The sequence below is a fragment of the Hordeum vulgare genome, chromosome 1H (genome assembly GCF_904849725.1).
Source record: "Hordeum vulgare subsp. vulgare chromosome 1H, MorexV3_pseudomolecules_assembly, whole genome shotgun sequence".
NCBI classification, from domain to species: Eukaryota; Viridiplantae; Streptophyta; class Magnoliopsida; order Poales; family Poaceae; genus Hordeum; species Hordeum vulgare.
The window spans coordinates 431,946,660-431,962,446 of NC_058518.1; positions in this window are offsets into that span (position 1 = coordinate 431,946,660).

Consider the following 15,787-nt stretch of genomic DNA (forward strand, 5'->3'; position numbering starts at 1 on the left):
GTTTAGCCATAAGCTACGATTTGGGATAATGCTTCAACCCCTCAAGCAATTCTTTAAGCATGGACTTCACTTTGATCGTCATGGACGTCTTGAGAGAGGCCATAGCCTCATTCAAGTCATCACGTGTGATAGAATTCAACTCCACGGCCTCGGGCACTTCATTCTCACCACCACCGTCATCAACCATACTCTTCGGGTGGTGAAACCCTTAATAAGGAGACGAAGCTGTGATACCAATTGAAAGGATTGATATGGTTGACTAGAGGGGCTGAATAGGCAACTACCAATTTTAGCTTTTCTTAACAAATTAGGGTTAGCAACAAAAGATTCTCTAGATGAACAACTAGGTGAGCAACCCATATGATGCTAACAACAACAACAACTAGTGCACGCAAGTAATGCAACACAACAATAGCAAGCACAAAGTAAAGGTAAGAGATAACCACAAGTGGAACCGGTAGAGATGAGGATGTGTTACCGAAGTTCCTTCCCTTTGAAGGGAAGTATGTCTCTGTTGGAGCGGTGTGGAGGCACAATGCTCCCCAAGAAGCCACTAGGGCCATTGTATTCTCCTCACGCCCTCACACAATGCAAGATATCGTGATTCCACTAGCGGTGCCCTTGAAGGCGGCTACCGGACCTTTACAAACAAGGTTGGCGCAATCTCCACAACAAGCTTGGAGGCTCCCAACAAGACCACGGAGCTTCACCACAATGGAATGCGGCTCCGGGGTGACCTCAACCGTCTAGGGTGCTCAAACACCCAAGAGTAACAAGACCCGCAAGGGATTAGTGGGTGAATCAAATTTCTCTTGGTGGAAGTGTAGATCGGGGCCTTCTCAACCAATCCCTAGAAAATCAACAAGTTTGATTGGCTAGGGAGAGAGATCAGGCGAAAATGAGCTTTGGAGCAATAATGGAGATTAGGAAGGGAAGAGGTGGTCTTCTTAGGGAAGAAGACCCCCTTTATATAGTGGGGGAAAGAATCCAACCGTTACCCCCACTTTCAGCCCGAGCATAGCGGTACTACCGCTGCCCGGTGCGGTACTACCACACGCACGGTAGTGGCACGGGGAGGAACTACTGGACGGGGCAACGAGTGGTAGAACCGTCGGAGTGGTACTACCTCGCGCCCTTACGGTACTACCGCAGGGTAGTATCCAACTACCACAGGAGGTACACAGAACTAAAAAAATTCCTTCCGTGTCTACCTCCGCCGAGGCTACGACTGTGCAAAAATCCGGCACGGTAGTACCAGACACGGTTTTGCGGTACTACCACCTGAGGGCGGTAGTAAAAAAACTATGTCCGCTCTTACTATCGTAGGCATTCATAGTATAAGCCGGTGTGTCGGGACCCCGATCCTAAGCCATAGGAATCTAGCCTGTAACACATCGCATCCCTTTGCGGTCTCACGCATGGTTAACTTCTCGGCTGCAGCCTTACCTTAGCCGGGACCGTTTGCGTCTTTTGACTCACGTATGCAATAGTGTCGCTAGCATTCCAATGTCAAAGAACCCGGATCGACATGTCTAGTCATAAACCAAAGTGGCAGTACTGCACAAGGACAGGCATACATGACCCAACAAAGCAGGTGTCGGTCATCAGCGAATGCAGACAAGTCGTAGCAAGCTACAAGGACTCCATTACATCGCGTGACATTTCCCCAAAGGGGACAGACACAGCAGCTAAGAAGGACACATGCCGGTCAACCAATTTGTCCGGAGCAGTAGCGAACTACCAAGGCTCGTTGGATCATAAAGGGACATTTCCTTGTAAGGAGTGCTACTAAAGTTCACGACTAGGTAATCGAACCCCATACATATCAAGTACGACACACGTACGCATGGCATACCGATATGTATAGATACATCGATGGCATCACAACATAACCATAAACATACAAGCTTTATTTAAGAGGCTCGGAAGAGCCACACACATAATATTACACAGCAAGGGTCTCACGACCCATAATAGCAGTCATTCAGTTACAAGCCAGCGGAAGAGTTAAACTTTCTGAGTACAGACAGGACAACTAGAAGGCACATGGCCTGACTATACTACAGACCAACGTAGGGCCAGATCGTAGCTGGGACACCAGCTACTCATCGTCGTCGATGTCTACGAAGAACCCTCCATTAGGGTCATTAGCAACCTCTGCAACAGGTATTAAGCAAATATGAGTACGAAGGTACTCAGCAAGACTTTAGGATAACTAACTACTCATGCAAGGTATCAAAAGGTATTGTGGGGTTTCATGCGGAAAGCCAGCATTTGACTCGTGGCTAGACAATTTGCATTTTTAAATAATTTTGACAACTGGATTTCTCGCACACGAGTCCACTAACATCACAACAATACACTATCGTGGAATCATTCCGTCTCCATACGGAAATGCCGTCCACGACACTCACGCTTATCTTGGCAATTTTATGAGTAGCCATTGAAGTTATCTATGAACAACATATGTCTCCAAGTAGTCCATAACCGTGGACGCGGCTATTCGAATAGATCATAACCCTGCAGGGGTGTACTTCGTCACACACGCTCTCGCCACTTATCGCCATGTGCACGTCATGCACCTCGGCAACCTTCAAGCAGAAGCCCAGCGAGGGAGTCGGCCACGACCGTTAACCACACTAGTACCTAGTCCAGGTTTATCGCCTATCTGAGAGTAACCCGTACGGAAGGGTTTCCACCATGGCCTCAAACGATGTGCGCAGGGTTCCCAAGCCCACCATCCGGGTGCCACTTGGTACACCGTGCCACTGCCTACCGCATCACAGCCCACCTCTCAGGTCAGCACCATGCACGGCCTCCAGCATTACTATAAACACCAGAAACTACTAGCAACTCCTGGACCGAGTACTACGCGGATAATAGGCCGAGCGGGGTCATATTTCAGGGCCCAGCATGTGGTAGTATCTAGTCTTGGATTACATACACGGAACTCAGTTCCTAAGGACAGTTCCAATGAAACAACCCGCCATGTACTCCTACACAGCCTTTCACCGGTACCTTTACCAAATCAGGTTCAACACACAACCTTTACTTACCGAACACATTCTCACAATTCTGTTCATCTCCCAGATGACAGACCATACACAACTCTAAGCATAGCATGCATAGCAGGATAAGGCACATCATAGCTCAGGCAATTACCAGGTATGCTAGGTTGCAAGGTTCGGCTATTTACTGTGACAAGGTTAGGTCATGCAAAGGAAGTGGGTTCAACTAACGTGGCCAAAGTAGTTGTAGCATTTGATCCTAATGCAATAAATAAGTGCAGGAGCAAGAACATGGGAATTATCGGGATGATCAAAAGGGTTGCTTGCCTTGTTGCTCAGAGGAGGGACGATATCCGTCAGACGGATATTCGGTGGAATCCGGGGGTGCGGAGCCTACCGAAATGAATGGCAACATTCAATAACAATCATATGAAATCAAGATGATGCATGAGCATGGCATGAGAATGCAAGGTGATGAGTTATTATAATCAGTATGTATCAGGTTTAGAGTTGATTTGAATCACATTCGAATATCAATTCCAACGAGGTAGTCTCGGATACCGTTTAATTGATTCGACCTGGTGCTCAGATCAACTTGATGTTAGCATGCATGAGATGTCATGTTAAGGTACTGATTTGTAATTAGGACAGTGTGTGATCATGGCATTCATGATGAAATTTGAATATTTTCCAAATTCCTGTTATAAAGTATTTATAAGAATTGGCTTATTCATTAATCTACATGTTTGGGTTCTGTAACTTTTTCAAACATGAATGAAAATAGCATATTCAGATTCCTTGAATTTTTGTGATACTTTTTCATATATAAATTATTTTCATTGGAGTTACAGATTAATTTCTATGAATTTTTGAAGTTTTAAACATTTATGGAATTATTTTTATACTGGAAAATACTTTTATTGCATCAGCATGACATCAGCAGGTCCATCTGGCCGTTGAAAGTCAAACGTGACCAGTGGTACCCACTGGTCAGTCTCTCTGGTCAATTTTAGATCAAGTTCAAACTTAATTAACTGATTAACCTGGCTGGACCCACATGTCAGTGACTGATTAACTTATTTGATTTATTTTTATTAACTTCAAACTTGCCAGAGGCTGGTCCCACCAGTCAGTGGCTCAGGCCGGCCGAGATCCACCGGCGGCGAGGTCGTCCTCGCCGGCGGGGAGCCTCCGGCGACCACCAGCACGGCGGAGGGGCTCGGAAATGGCGCACACGGGGCCAAATGCTGCGCGGGGAGCACCAGAAGAATGGCACACCTCCCGCAGCTCCATTTTTACACTTAGATGGGGCTGAACTGGCCGGAGATGACGCCGGCGACGAACTTGGCGGCGGCCAAGGCTCGGGCGTCATCGGGGTCTTTGATTCAGAGGGAACTACGCTCGGTTCTTAGCTCCTGCAGCATCTACGCGTCGACCTGAAGCTGCTGGTGCCCTCGGAAGGACGAGCTGATCATCGGAAGGCTACCGGCGACGAGCTGCAGCGGCGGTCCTCGTCGGGCTCCGGTGAAACTAGGGCTAGAGGAGGGGATCGACGGGGAAAACTTAGGGGAAAACACCGCATGCTCACGGGGAGTGCAGAGCAGGGCTTAGACGGCTCGGGGAAGGCCTGGGGACGACGAATCGGGCAGAGCTCGCCGGCGGCCGAAGGTTGAAGACGACGGTGCCGCGGGCGTTGCAGGGCTCGGGGTGGCTTCGGCTTCTGCAGGGAGGACCAGACCAACGAGGCGGAGCTAACGGCATGCTCTGGGAGGGGATCCTATGGCTAGGGGCACGGGCAGCTCGAGCTTTGCTCGGCTCCAATGGCGGCAGGAGGGGGAGGAGAGATCCGAGAGGAGGGAGAGAGCTGACGCTGGGAATGGATAGAGGAGGCCTCGGGGAGCTTATCCCCGGCCTTGCCAGCGCGAGGCGGCGGCCAGGCAGGCGCACAGGTGCGTGGCCGCGCCGGAGAAGGCGGCGGCCACCTCCTGCTCCTACTGGCGCGAGGGAGGAGACGACTCAGGGCGATGGGTCGGGCCAGGCTAGGCGACAGGTAAGAGTTTCCCATTTTTTTCTATTTTTGTTTCTGTTTTAGCTACTTCAATATTTTGCTATTTATTTCAGCTCCAAAACAAAATGTAAAAACTATGTTAAGCACCCTAGAATATTTGTTGGAATATTCCCAACCATTTCCAAAGTTTTCAACATTTTTGAAAATTTAAAGTTTCTGTTTTCAAATTTAAAATTTGAAGCCAGTAGCTTTTTGCATTTATTTAAAATGCTTAAAGTGTCAAGAAAATAGTTTTCTCCAATGCTCATTTACTTTCATGATTTATCAGAAAGTTTGAACATTTCTTGAGGCCATTTTGGGTTCATTGATTTTAACTACTTTGAAATTTCCTTTATTTAAAGTAGTGGCTAGGGTTTTGACTTTTTCCTTTGCCACTTTCTTGTTTTTGTTGAAAATTCTTAGATGCAAATTCAAAGAAGACATGAGCACAAGACTAACTTGCTTAAGGTGTCAGGGATGTGACAACTCACCCCCACTCAAAAGAATCTCGTCCCGAGATTTGGAAGTCGTCGGGAATAACGCAGGATACTCAAGTCGGAGACGATCCTCTCTTTCCCAAGTTGCCTCTTTTTCAGAATTATTTGACCATTGAACTTTAAGAAACTTGAGGTTTCGACATCGAGTGGTACGCTCAGCTTGATCTAGAATACGCACGGGGTATTCTCGGTATGAAAGGTTATCTTGGAGATCAAGCGTTTCGTGGTCCACTTCACGGATAGGATCCGAAAAGCAACGCCTGAGTTGCGAGACGTGGAAAACATCATGAACCTTGGAAAGCGGAGGAAGTTCCAACTGGTAGGCAACTTCTCCTCGTTTGGCAAGAATGCGAAAAGGACCAATGTAACGAGGAGCCAATTTGCCCTTGATACCGAAACGATGGGTACCCTTCAAAGGTGTAACCCGAAGGTAAGCCTTCTCGTCAACTTCAAAGGTCACAGCCTTATGATGACGATCATATTGGCTCTTTTGACGAGACTGGGCTGTTTTCAACTTTTCACGAATGATGCAAACCTGCTCTTCTGCATCCTGGATCATATCCGGGCCAAAGAGTTGCCTCTCTCCAGTTTCTGACCAATTAAGAGGTGTCCGACATCTTCGTCCATAGAGAACTTCAAAAGGAGCTTTGCCCAAGCTTGATTGATAACTATTGTTATAAGCGAATTCGGCGAATGGAAGGCACTTCTCCCAATTCATACCGAACGAAATAACACAAGCTCGGAGCATATCTTCTAGGATTTGATTCACTCTTTCTACTTGACCACTTGATTGAGGATGGAAAGCAGTGCTAAAAGATAAGTGAGTCCCCATGGCATTCTGAAAACTTTCCCAGAAGCGAGAGGTAAAGATACTTCCACGGTCCGAGTTAATCTCTAGGGGAACACCATGAAGAGACACTATTCGAGAGATATATAACTCTGCTAGCCGGCTAGCTGTTATACTCTCACGAACGGGAAGAAAATGAGCCACTTTGGAAAGACGGTCAATGACCACAAAGATAGCATTATTTCCTTTCTTGGTCTTGGGAAATCCGGTAATGAAATCCATGCTAACTTTATCCCATTTCCATTCAGGAATAGCTAGAGGCTGAAGGGTGCCAGCAGGCCTTTGATGTTCTGCCTTAACTCGACGACAAACGTCGCAGTTAGCAATGAACTCAGCAATTTCTCTCTTCATCCTAGTCCACCAGAACCTCTGGCGTAGGTCCTGATACATCTTAGTACTACAGGGATGAATGGTGAGAGGAGAATCATGAGCCTCCTTAAGGATTAACTGCCTTAGATGTGGGTTCTTAGGAACCACTAGACGATTCTGGAAGAACACAACACCTTGATCATTCATGGAAAATTCTTTAGCGTTGCCGCTAAAAATATTGTCCTTGATCTGTGATATACCCTTGTCACGCTTTTGGCCAGCTATAATTTGATCCTTAAGAGTAGGCTTCGCCACCAGGGTAGAAAGGAATCCTTGAGGAACAATATGAAGATTCAACTTCCCAAAGTCCTCATGGAGATGTGGTTGACCTTGTTGTAGCATCAAATTGTTACAATAAGTTTTACGACTTAGTGCATCGGCCATAACATTGGCCTTCCCCGGGGTGTAAGTTATCCCTAAGTCGTAATCCGAGATCAACTCAACCCACCGTCTTTGCCTGAGATTCAAATCCGGCTGGGTGAAGATATATTTCAGACTTTGGTGATCAGTGAATATTTCACAACGATTACCCAGAAGGTAATGTCGCCAGGTTTTTAGTGCATGGACCACAGCTGCAAGCTCAAGGTCATGTGTGGGATAATTATCCTCATGTGGACGCAACTGTCGAGATGCGTATGCGATCACATGACGATCTTGCATGAGAATGCAACCCAATCCTTGTCGCGAGGCGTCGCAATAGATAACAAAGTCCTTAGAAAAATCTGGTGGTAGCAACACAGGTGCGGAAGTCAGGCGTCTTTTCAGTTCCTGAAAACTATGCTCACACTGTGGTGTCCACTCGAACCTTTTATCTTTCTTGAGGAGTTCAGTTAGAGGCTTTGCAACCTTGGAGAAATTCTCGACGAAGCGGCGACAATAGCTCGCTAGACCAAGAAAACTCCTAACTTGCTTAACCGATTCAGGTTGAGTCCAATCAAGGACAGCTTGAAGTCTCTCAGGATTGACAGCAATACCCTTACCAGAGATTACGTGTCCTAGATAGGTCACTTCTGGTAACCAGAATTCACATTTTGAAAATTTGGCATAAAGGCGATGCTCTCGAAGTTTCATCAATACCAGCCTTAGATGCTCGGCATGTTCTTGTTCGTTCTTCGAGTAGATGAGAATATCATCGAGATATACCACGACGAATTTATCCAAATACTCCATGAAGATTGAATTCATCAGTCGAGAGAAAGTGGCTGGGGCATTGGTCAAACCGAAGGACATGACGGTGTACTCGTATTGGCCATAACGAGTAACAAAAGCCGTTTTTGGAATGTCCCCGTTCTTGATCTTGATTTGATGGTATCCCAACCTCAAATCCATTTTGGAGAAGACCGAGGATCCAGCGAGCTGATCGTACAGGTCGTTGATCCTGGGGAGCGGATACTTGTTCTTTATGGTGACCAGATTAACTGGTCGATAATCTACAACCATCCGATCCGTTCCGTCTTTCTTCTTGACGAAGAGGACGGGGCAAGCCCAAGGAGAAGAGCTAGGACGAATGAAACCCTTGTTCAAGGCCTCATCTAGTTGCTTCTTAAGTTCGGCTAGCTCTAGGGGTGCCATCTCATATGGTCTTCTGGCTATTGGGACAGTTCCCGGAACAAGATCTATCACAAACTCTACATCTCTGTCAGGTGGAATTCCTGGCAGTTCCTCTGGAAAAACATCCGGGAAGTCACGGACTACCGGAATGTCTTCAAGTTCCGGAAGAGGGCTGGCATTTAAGGAATAGAGCTGGCATTTGGCAACTGGAGTGGAGACATTTACTATCTCACCCGAGGGATGGGTAAGCTGGACATTTCTAGAATGAGTATCAATCTTGGCATAGTGAGCTGACATCCAGTCCATGCCCAAGATGATATTAATATCCGAAGATTTCAATGCTATCAATGAGGCTAGAAAAACTAGCCTGTCTACTAGAATTTCATTGTCATAGGTTATCCTAGAGGTTTGCCATTTACTACCAGGGGTTTGGACCACCAATGGGATTGGCATATCACAAAAAGACATGTTATGCAACTATGCATAACTTTCTGAAATGAAGGAATGAGAAGACCCAGTGTCAAAGAGAACGGACGCTGGGTGATGATTAACAAGAAGCGTACCCAGCATGACGTCGGGATCCTCTGCAGCTTCTTCTGCTGACACGTAGTTCATACGGCCACGTGCAGGAGTTGGCTTCACATAATAAGCTTTGCCCGACTTGGCTTGCCCGACGGACTTTCCGGGTTGCTTGGCACCCACATTCTGAGGACACTCACGGGAATAGTGCCCTGGTTCTCCACACTTGTAGCATATCACTTGGTTGGCACGTGGTGCAGCATTGCTAGCTGGACCACCATAAGCTTTTGCTGGAGGGTTGGCCTGATTCATCGGAGACGCCACGTAGGATGGCCTCGGGGTGTATATTGGCGGCAGGGAACTGTTCGGAACCCACAGCCTGCGTTTTGGAAACGCGGAACCAGAGGATGAGCCAAAGTCACGGGAGTGCTTCCTTGTGGCTTTGAAGTCAGTATGACCAGTCTCCGCACTGATCGCCTTGTTGACCAGGGCTTGAAAGCTTGCACACTCATGGAGGCGCAGGTCACGACGGAGCTCAGGGCTCAGACCCTTACGGAATCTTGCTTGCTTCTTGGCGTCAGTAGACACCTCCTCTGTTGCATAGCGGGCGAGATTACCGAACTCGCGGCTATAGGCATCCACAGACAACTTTCCCTGAGTGAAGGCACAGAACTCCTCTCTCTTTCTGTCCATCAGGCCCTCTGGAATATGGTGCAGACGAAAAGCTGCACTGAAGTCTGCCCATGTGGCTACTGGTTCAGCGGGACGCATAGCTTCAAAGTTCTCCCACCACAGATTGGCGGGTCCCTCTAGGAAATATGTCGCAAAGGTCACCTTGTCGGCCTCAGACACATTCGCAGAGCGAATCTTGCGTGAGATGCTGCACAACCAGTCATCAGCGTCGAGGGGATCGACGGAATGATAAAACTTTGGAGGATTCAACTTCACAAAGTCATTGAGGGACACTGCGGCATTCCTAGGCTGTCGAGCCGTATTCTGCTCAATACGCTCTAACAGTCGGTTGGTCTCTCTTTTATTTCTCTCTGCCTCAAGCATCACTTCCACCAGAGAAGGCGGGTGAGGCAGGTCTTCCTGCAACGCTTGACTACCCTCGCCTTGCTCATGAGCAGGGGCACGGTTCAACCTGGTGAACACCATCCTGACAAACAAACTCACAGCTTAGACCAAATCATATCAATACTAGCTATGGATTAAGAATGTACTGAACACACGGAATGCGGAATGAATATCCGAACAGCATGGTAACAAGCAACTGCTATATATACACCATGGTTCATACACACCCTTACATAGTTCAGTACAACCTTAGCCGAAGAGCAAACTACTGAAATTATGAAACTACTCATCAGAGGCTTACAAGCTTCCTATACATTATTTATCTAGGCCTACGGAATTCATTCCACATTACAGACATACTTCACAAGTCATGCAGGACTATGAACGTACGGCTACTACCATGCTATCCTTCCGCTCACAGCTCAGGCATCCGCATAGAACATCTCATAGAGATTACCTCCATGATCTGGAAGCTCAACCTGCGGATCAGGAAACACTCTAGCCTGAGATCCCTGGGATCCATAAGGACACGGATGTGGCCTTGGTCCCCTGATTGGTGGTAAGAGGGGTCCCCGAAGAGGTGTGACTCCTCCTATAGCTGGCCAGTCAACGTGAGCCGGAAGATGGATCCTAACAGGGTTCAGCATCTCCATCTCTCCATACCCTGTCTGGACTACCGGTGCCAGCTGCGTCAAAGCCGTCCACAGACGGGCACGGGTAGCATAAAGCTCCATACGGAGAGCACGAGCATCCCTGTCTCTGTTCTCTAGCATCTCAACAGTGGACTGCAGTAGTGGATCCTCCATAGAAGAATCAAAATAGACTCCACTGAGGTATCCCTCTTCACCAGGCTGAGAGGCCGGAACATAGCAGAACTCTGAATTCTGCAGCAGTGCATGTCTCGCTCTCATAATGGTCAGCATTGAATAGGCAGCATCCTGTACTGCCATGTCAACGGTGACTCCCAACCCATAGGACCAATGGATTGGCTTCTCAGCTCCAGGGTAGTCTGGAAATACCCTAACAGTGCAGATGTACTGGCTCTGGTTGAAGTCTCGGTACTGTTCCTCCACTGTGTACTCGGGGTACCAGCGGTAACCGCACACCGACATCACCCTGACCAGCATGGCCGTATGACCCGGCACATCAATGCACCTGGTCAGACGTACCACCTGACGAGAAGGACGACCACGCATCTGTAAATAGAGAGTAATGCAAAAGCATTAGAGCTCCGAATGCAAAATTGGGCAGCATAACGGCTGTAAATGCTCAAAACAACTTTTGAGACAACCCAAAATGGAATAGCGTAACCACTCAACTATCAAGTTCAACTCTGTGATCATCAAACTTACTTCCTTCTTACTAGGAATTACAGAAACCCAATATCTCTTACCGATCAGAAACACGAGCCTAGAAAAGATGAGTAACCTAGTCCTTAATTCCCGCAGAAAAGACGAGGATGACCAGAATAGAGTAACTTGAGAAGAGAACAAGAGTCTTACGTTCCCTCCCACAAAGAATTCCCTTATATATAACTAAAGCAATTCTAGACTCAACTTCGACCAGTTTGGCTTAGTAATCATACAGTCAGTCAAGCTCTGATACCAACGCTGTCGGGACCCCGATCCTAAGCCATAGGAATCTAGCCTGTAACACATCGCATCCCTTTGCGGTCTCACGCACGGTTAACTTCTCGGCTGCAGCCTTACCTTAGCCGGGACCGTTTGCGTCTTTTGACTCACGTATGCAATAGTGTCGCTAGCATTCCAATGTCAAAGAACCCGGATCGACATGTCTAGTTATAAACCAAAGTGGCAGTACCGCACAAGGACAGGCATACATGACCCAACAAAGCAGGTGTCGGTCATCAGCGAATGCAGACGAGTCGTAGCAAGCTACAAGGACTCCATTACATCGCGTGACATTTCCCCAAAGGGGACAGACACAGCAACTAAGAAGGACACATGCCGGTCAACCAATGTATCCGGAGCAGTACCGAACTACCAAGGCTCGTTGGATCACAAAGGGGCATTTCCTTGTAAGGAGTGCAACTAAAGTTCACGACTAGGTAATCGAACCCCATACATATCAAGTACGACACACGTACGCATGGCATACCGATATGTATAGATACATCGATGGCATCACAACATAACCATAAACATACAAGCTTTATTTAAGAGGCTCGGAAGAGCCACACACATAATATTACACAACAAGGGTCTCACGACCCATAATAGCAGTCATTCAGTTACAAGCCAGCGGAAGAGTTAAACTGTCTAAGTACAGACAGGACAACTAGAAGGCACATGGCATGACTATACTACAGACCAACGTAGGGCCAGATCGTAGCTGGGACACCAGCTACTCATCGTCGTCGATGTCTACGAAGAACCCTCCATTAGGGTCATTAGCAACCTCTGCAACAGGTATTAAGCAAATATGAGTACGAAGGTACTCAGCAAGACTTTAGGATAACTAACTACTCATGCAAGGTATCAAAAGGTATTGTGGGGTTTCATGCGGAAAGCCAGCATTTGACTCGTGGCTAGACAATTTGCATTTTTAAATAATTTTGACAACTGGATTTCTCGCACACGAGTCCACTAACATCACAACAATACACTATCATGGAATCATTCCGTCTCCATACGGAAATGCCGTCCACGACACTCACGCTTATCTTGGCAATTTTATGAGTAGCCATTGAAGTTATCTATGAACAACATATGTCTCCAAGTAGTCCATAACCGTGGACGCGGCTATTCGAATAGATCATAACCCTGCAGGGGTGTACTTCGTCACACACGCTCTCGCCACTTATCGCCATGTGCACGTCATGCACCTCGGCAACCTTCAAGCAGAAGCCCAGCGAGGGAGTCGGCCACGACCGTTAACCACACTAGTACCTAGTCCAGGTTTATCGCCTATCTGAGAGTAACCCGTACGGAAGGGTTTCCACCATGGCCTCAAACGATGTGCGCAGGGTTCCCAAGCCCACCATCCGGGTGCCACTTGGTACACCGTGCCACTGCCTACCGCATCACAGCCCACCTCTCAGGTCAGCACCATGCACGGCCTCCAGCATTACTATAAACACCAGAAACTACTAGCAACTCCTGGACCGAGTACTACGCGGATAATAGGCCGAGCGGGGTCATATTTCAGGGCCCAGCATGTGGTAGTATCTAGTCTTGGATTACATACACGGAACTCAGTTCCTAAGGACAGTTCCAATGAAACAACCCGCCATGTACTCCTACACAGCCTTTCACCGGTACCTTTACCAAATCAGGTTCAACACACAACCTTTACTTACCGAACACATTCTCACAATTCTGTTCATCTCCCAGATGACAGACCATACACAACTCTAAGCATAGCATGCATAGCAGGATAAGGCACATCATAGCTCAGGCAATTACCAGGTATGCTAGGTTGCAAGGTTCGGCTATTTACTGTGACAAGGTTAGGTCATGCAAAGGAAGTGGGTTCAACTAACGTGGCCAAAGTAGTTGTAGCATTTGATCCTAATGCAATAAATAAGTGCAGGAGCAAGAACATGGGAATTATCGGGATGATCAAAAGGGTTGCTTGCCTTGTTGCTCATAGGAGGGACGATATCCGTCAGACGGATATTCGGTGGAATCCGGGGGTGCGGAGCCTACCGAAATGAATGGCAACATTCAATAACAATCATATGAAATCAAGATGATGCATGAGCATGGCATGAGAATGCAAGGTGATGAGTTATTATAATCAGTATGTATCAGGTTTAGAGTTGATTTGAATCACATTCGAATATCAATTCCAACGAGGTAGTCTCGGATACCGTTTAATTGATTCGACCTGGTGCTCAGATCAACTTGATGTTAGCATGCATGAGATGTCATGTTAAGGTACTGATTTGTAATTAGGACAGTGTGTGATCATGGCATTCATGATGAAATTTGAATATTTTCCAAATTCCTTTTGTAAAGTATTTATAAGAATTGCCTTATTCATTAATCTACATGTTTGGGTTCTTTAACTTTTTCAAACATGAATGAAAATATCATATTCAGATTCCTTGAATTTTTCTGATACTTTTTCATATATAAATTATTTTCATTGGAGTTACAGATTAATTTCTATGAATTTTTGAAGTTTTAAACATTTGTGGAATTATTTTTATACTGGAAAATACTTTTATTGCATCAGCATGACATCAGCAGGTCCATCTGGCCGTTTAAAGTCAAACCTAACCAGTGGGACCCACTGGTCAGTCTCTCTGGTCAATTTTAGATTAAGTTTAAACTTAATTAACTGATTAACCTGGCTGGACCCACATGTGAGTGACTGATTAACTTATTTGATTTATTTTTATTAACTTCAAACTTGCCACAGGCTGGTCCCACCAGTCAGTGGCTCAGGCCGGCCGAGATCCACCGGCGGCGAGGTCGTCCTCGCCGGCGGGGAGCCTCCTGCGACCACCAGCACGGCGGAGGGGCTCGGAAACGGCACACAGGGGGGCCAAATGCTGCGCGGGGAGCACCAGAAGAACAGGACACCTCCCGCAGCTCCATTTTTGCACTTAGATGGGGCTGAACTGGCCGGAGATGACCCCGGCGACGAGCTTGGCGGCGGCCAAGGCTCGGGCGTCATCGGAGTCTTTGATTCAGAGGGAACTACGCTCGGTTCTTAGCTCCTGCAGCATCTCCGCGTCGACCTGAAGCTGCTGGTGCCCTCGGAAGGACGAGCTGATCATCGAAGGGCTACCGGCGACGAGCTGCAGCGGCGGTCCTCGTCGGGCTCTGGTGAAACTAGGGCTAGAGGAGGGGATCGACGGGGAAAACTTAGGGGAAAAGACCGCATGCTCACGGGGAGTGCAGAGCAGGGCTTAGACGGCTCGGGGAAGGCCTAGGGACGACGAATCGGGCAGAGCTCGCCGGCGGCCGAAGGTTGAAGATGACGGTGTCGCGGGCGTTGCAGGGCTCGGGGTGGCTTCGGCTTCTGCAGGGAGGACCAGACCGACGAGGCGGAGCTAACGGCATGCTCTGAGAGGGGATCCTATGGCTAGGGGCACGGGCAGCTCGAGCTTTTCTCGGCTCCAATGGCGGCAGGAGGGGGAGGAGAGATCCGAGAGGAGGGAGAGAGCTGACGCTGGGAATGGATAGAGGAGGCCTCGGGGAGCTTATCCCCGGCCTTGCCAGCGCGAGGCGGCGGCCAGGCAGGCGCACAGGTGCGTGGCCGCGCCGGAGAAGGCGGCGGCCACCTCCTGCTCCTACTGGCGCGAGGGAGGAGACGACTCAGGGCGATGGGCCGGGCCAGGCTAGGCGACAGGTAAGAGTTTCCCATTTTTTCTATTTTTGTTTCTGTTTTAGCTACTTCAATATTTTGCTATTTATTTCAGCTCCAAAACAAAATGTAAAAACTATGTTAAGCACCCTAGAATATTTGTTGGAATATTCCCAACCATTTCCAAAGTTTTCAACATTTTTGAAAATTTAGAGTTTCTGTTTTCAAATTTAAAACTTGAATCCAGTAGCTTTTTGCATTTATTTAAAATGCTTAAAGTGTCAAGAAAATAGTTTTCTCCAATGCTCATTTACTTTCATGATTTATCAGAAAGTTTGAACATTTCTTGAGGCCATTTTGGGTTCATTGATTTTAACTACTTTGAAATTTCCTTTATTTAAAGTAGTGGCTAGGGTTTTGAGTTTTTCCTTTGCCACTTTCTTGTTTTTGTTGAAAATTCTTAGATGCAAATGCAAAGAAGACATGAGCACAATACTAACTTGCTTAAGGTGTCAGGGATGTGACACGGTGACAGCGGTACTACCGTTGCAAGGAGCGGTACTATCGCTGGCACCTGTGGTACTACCGCCCCCTT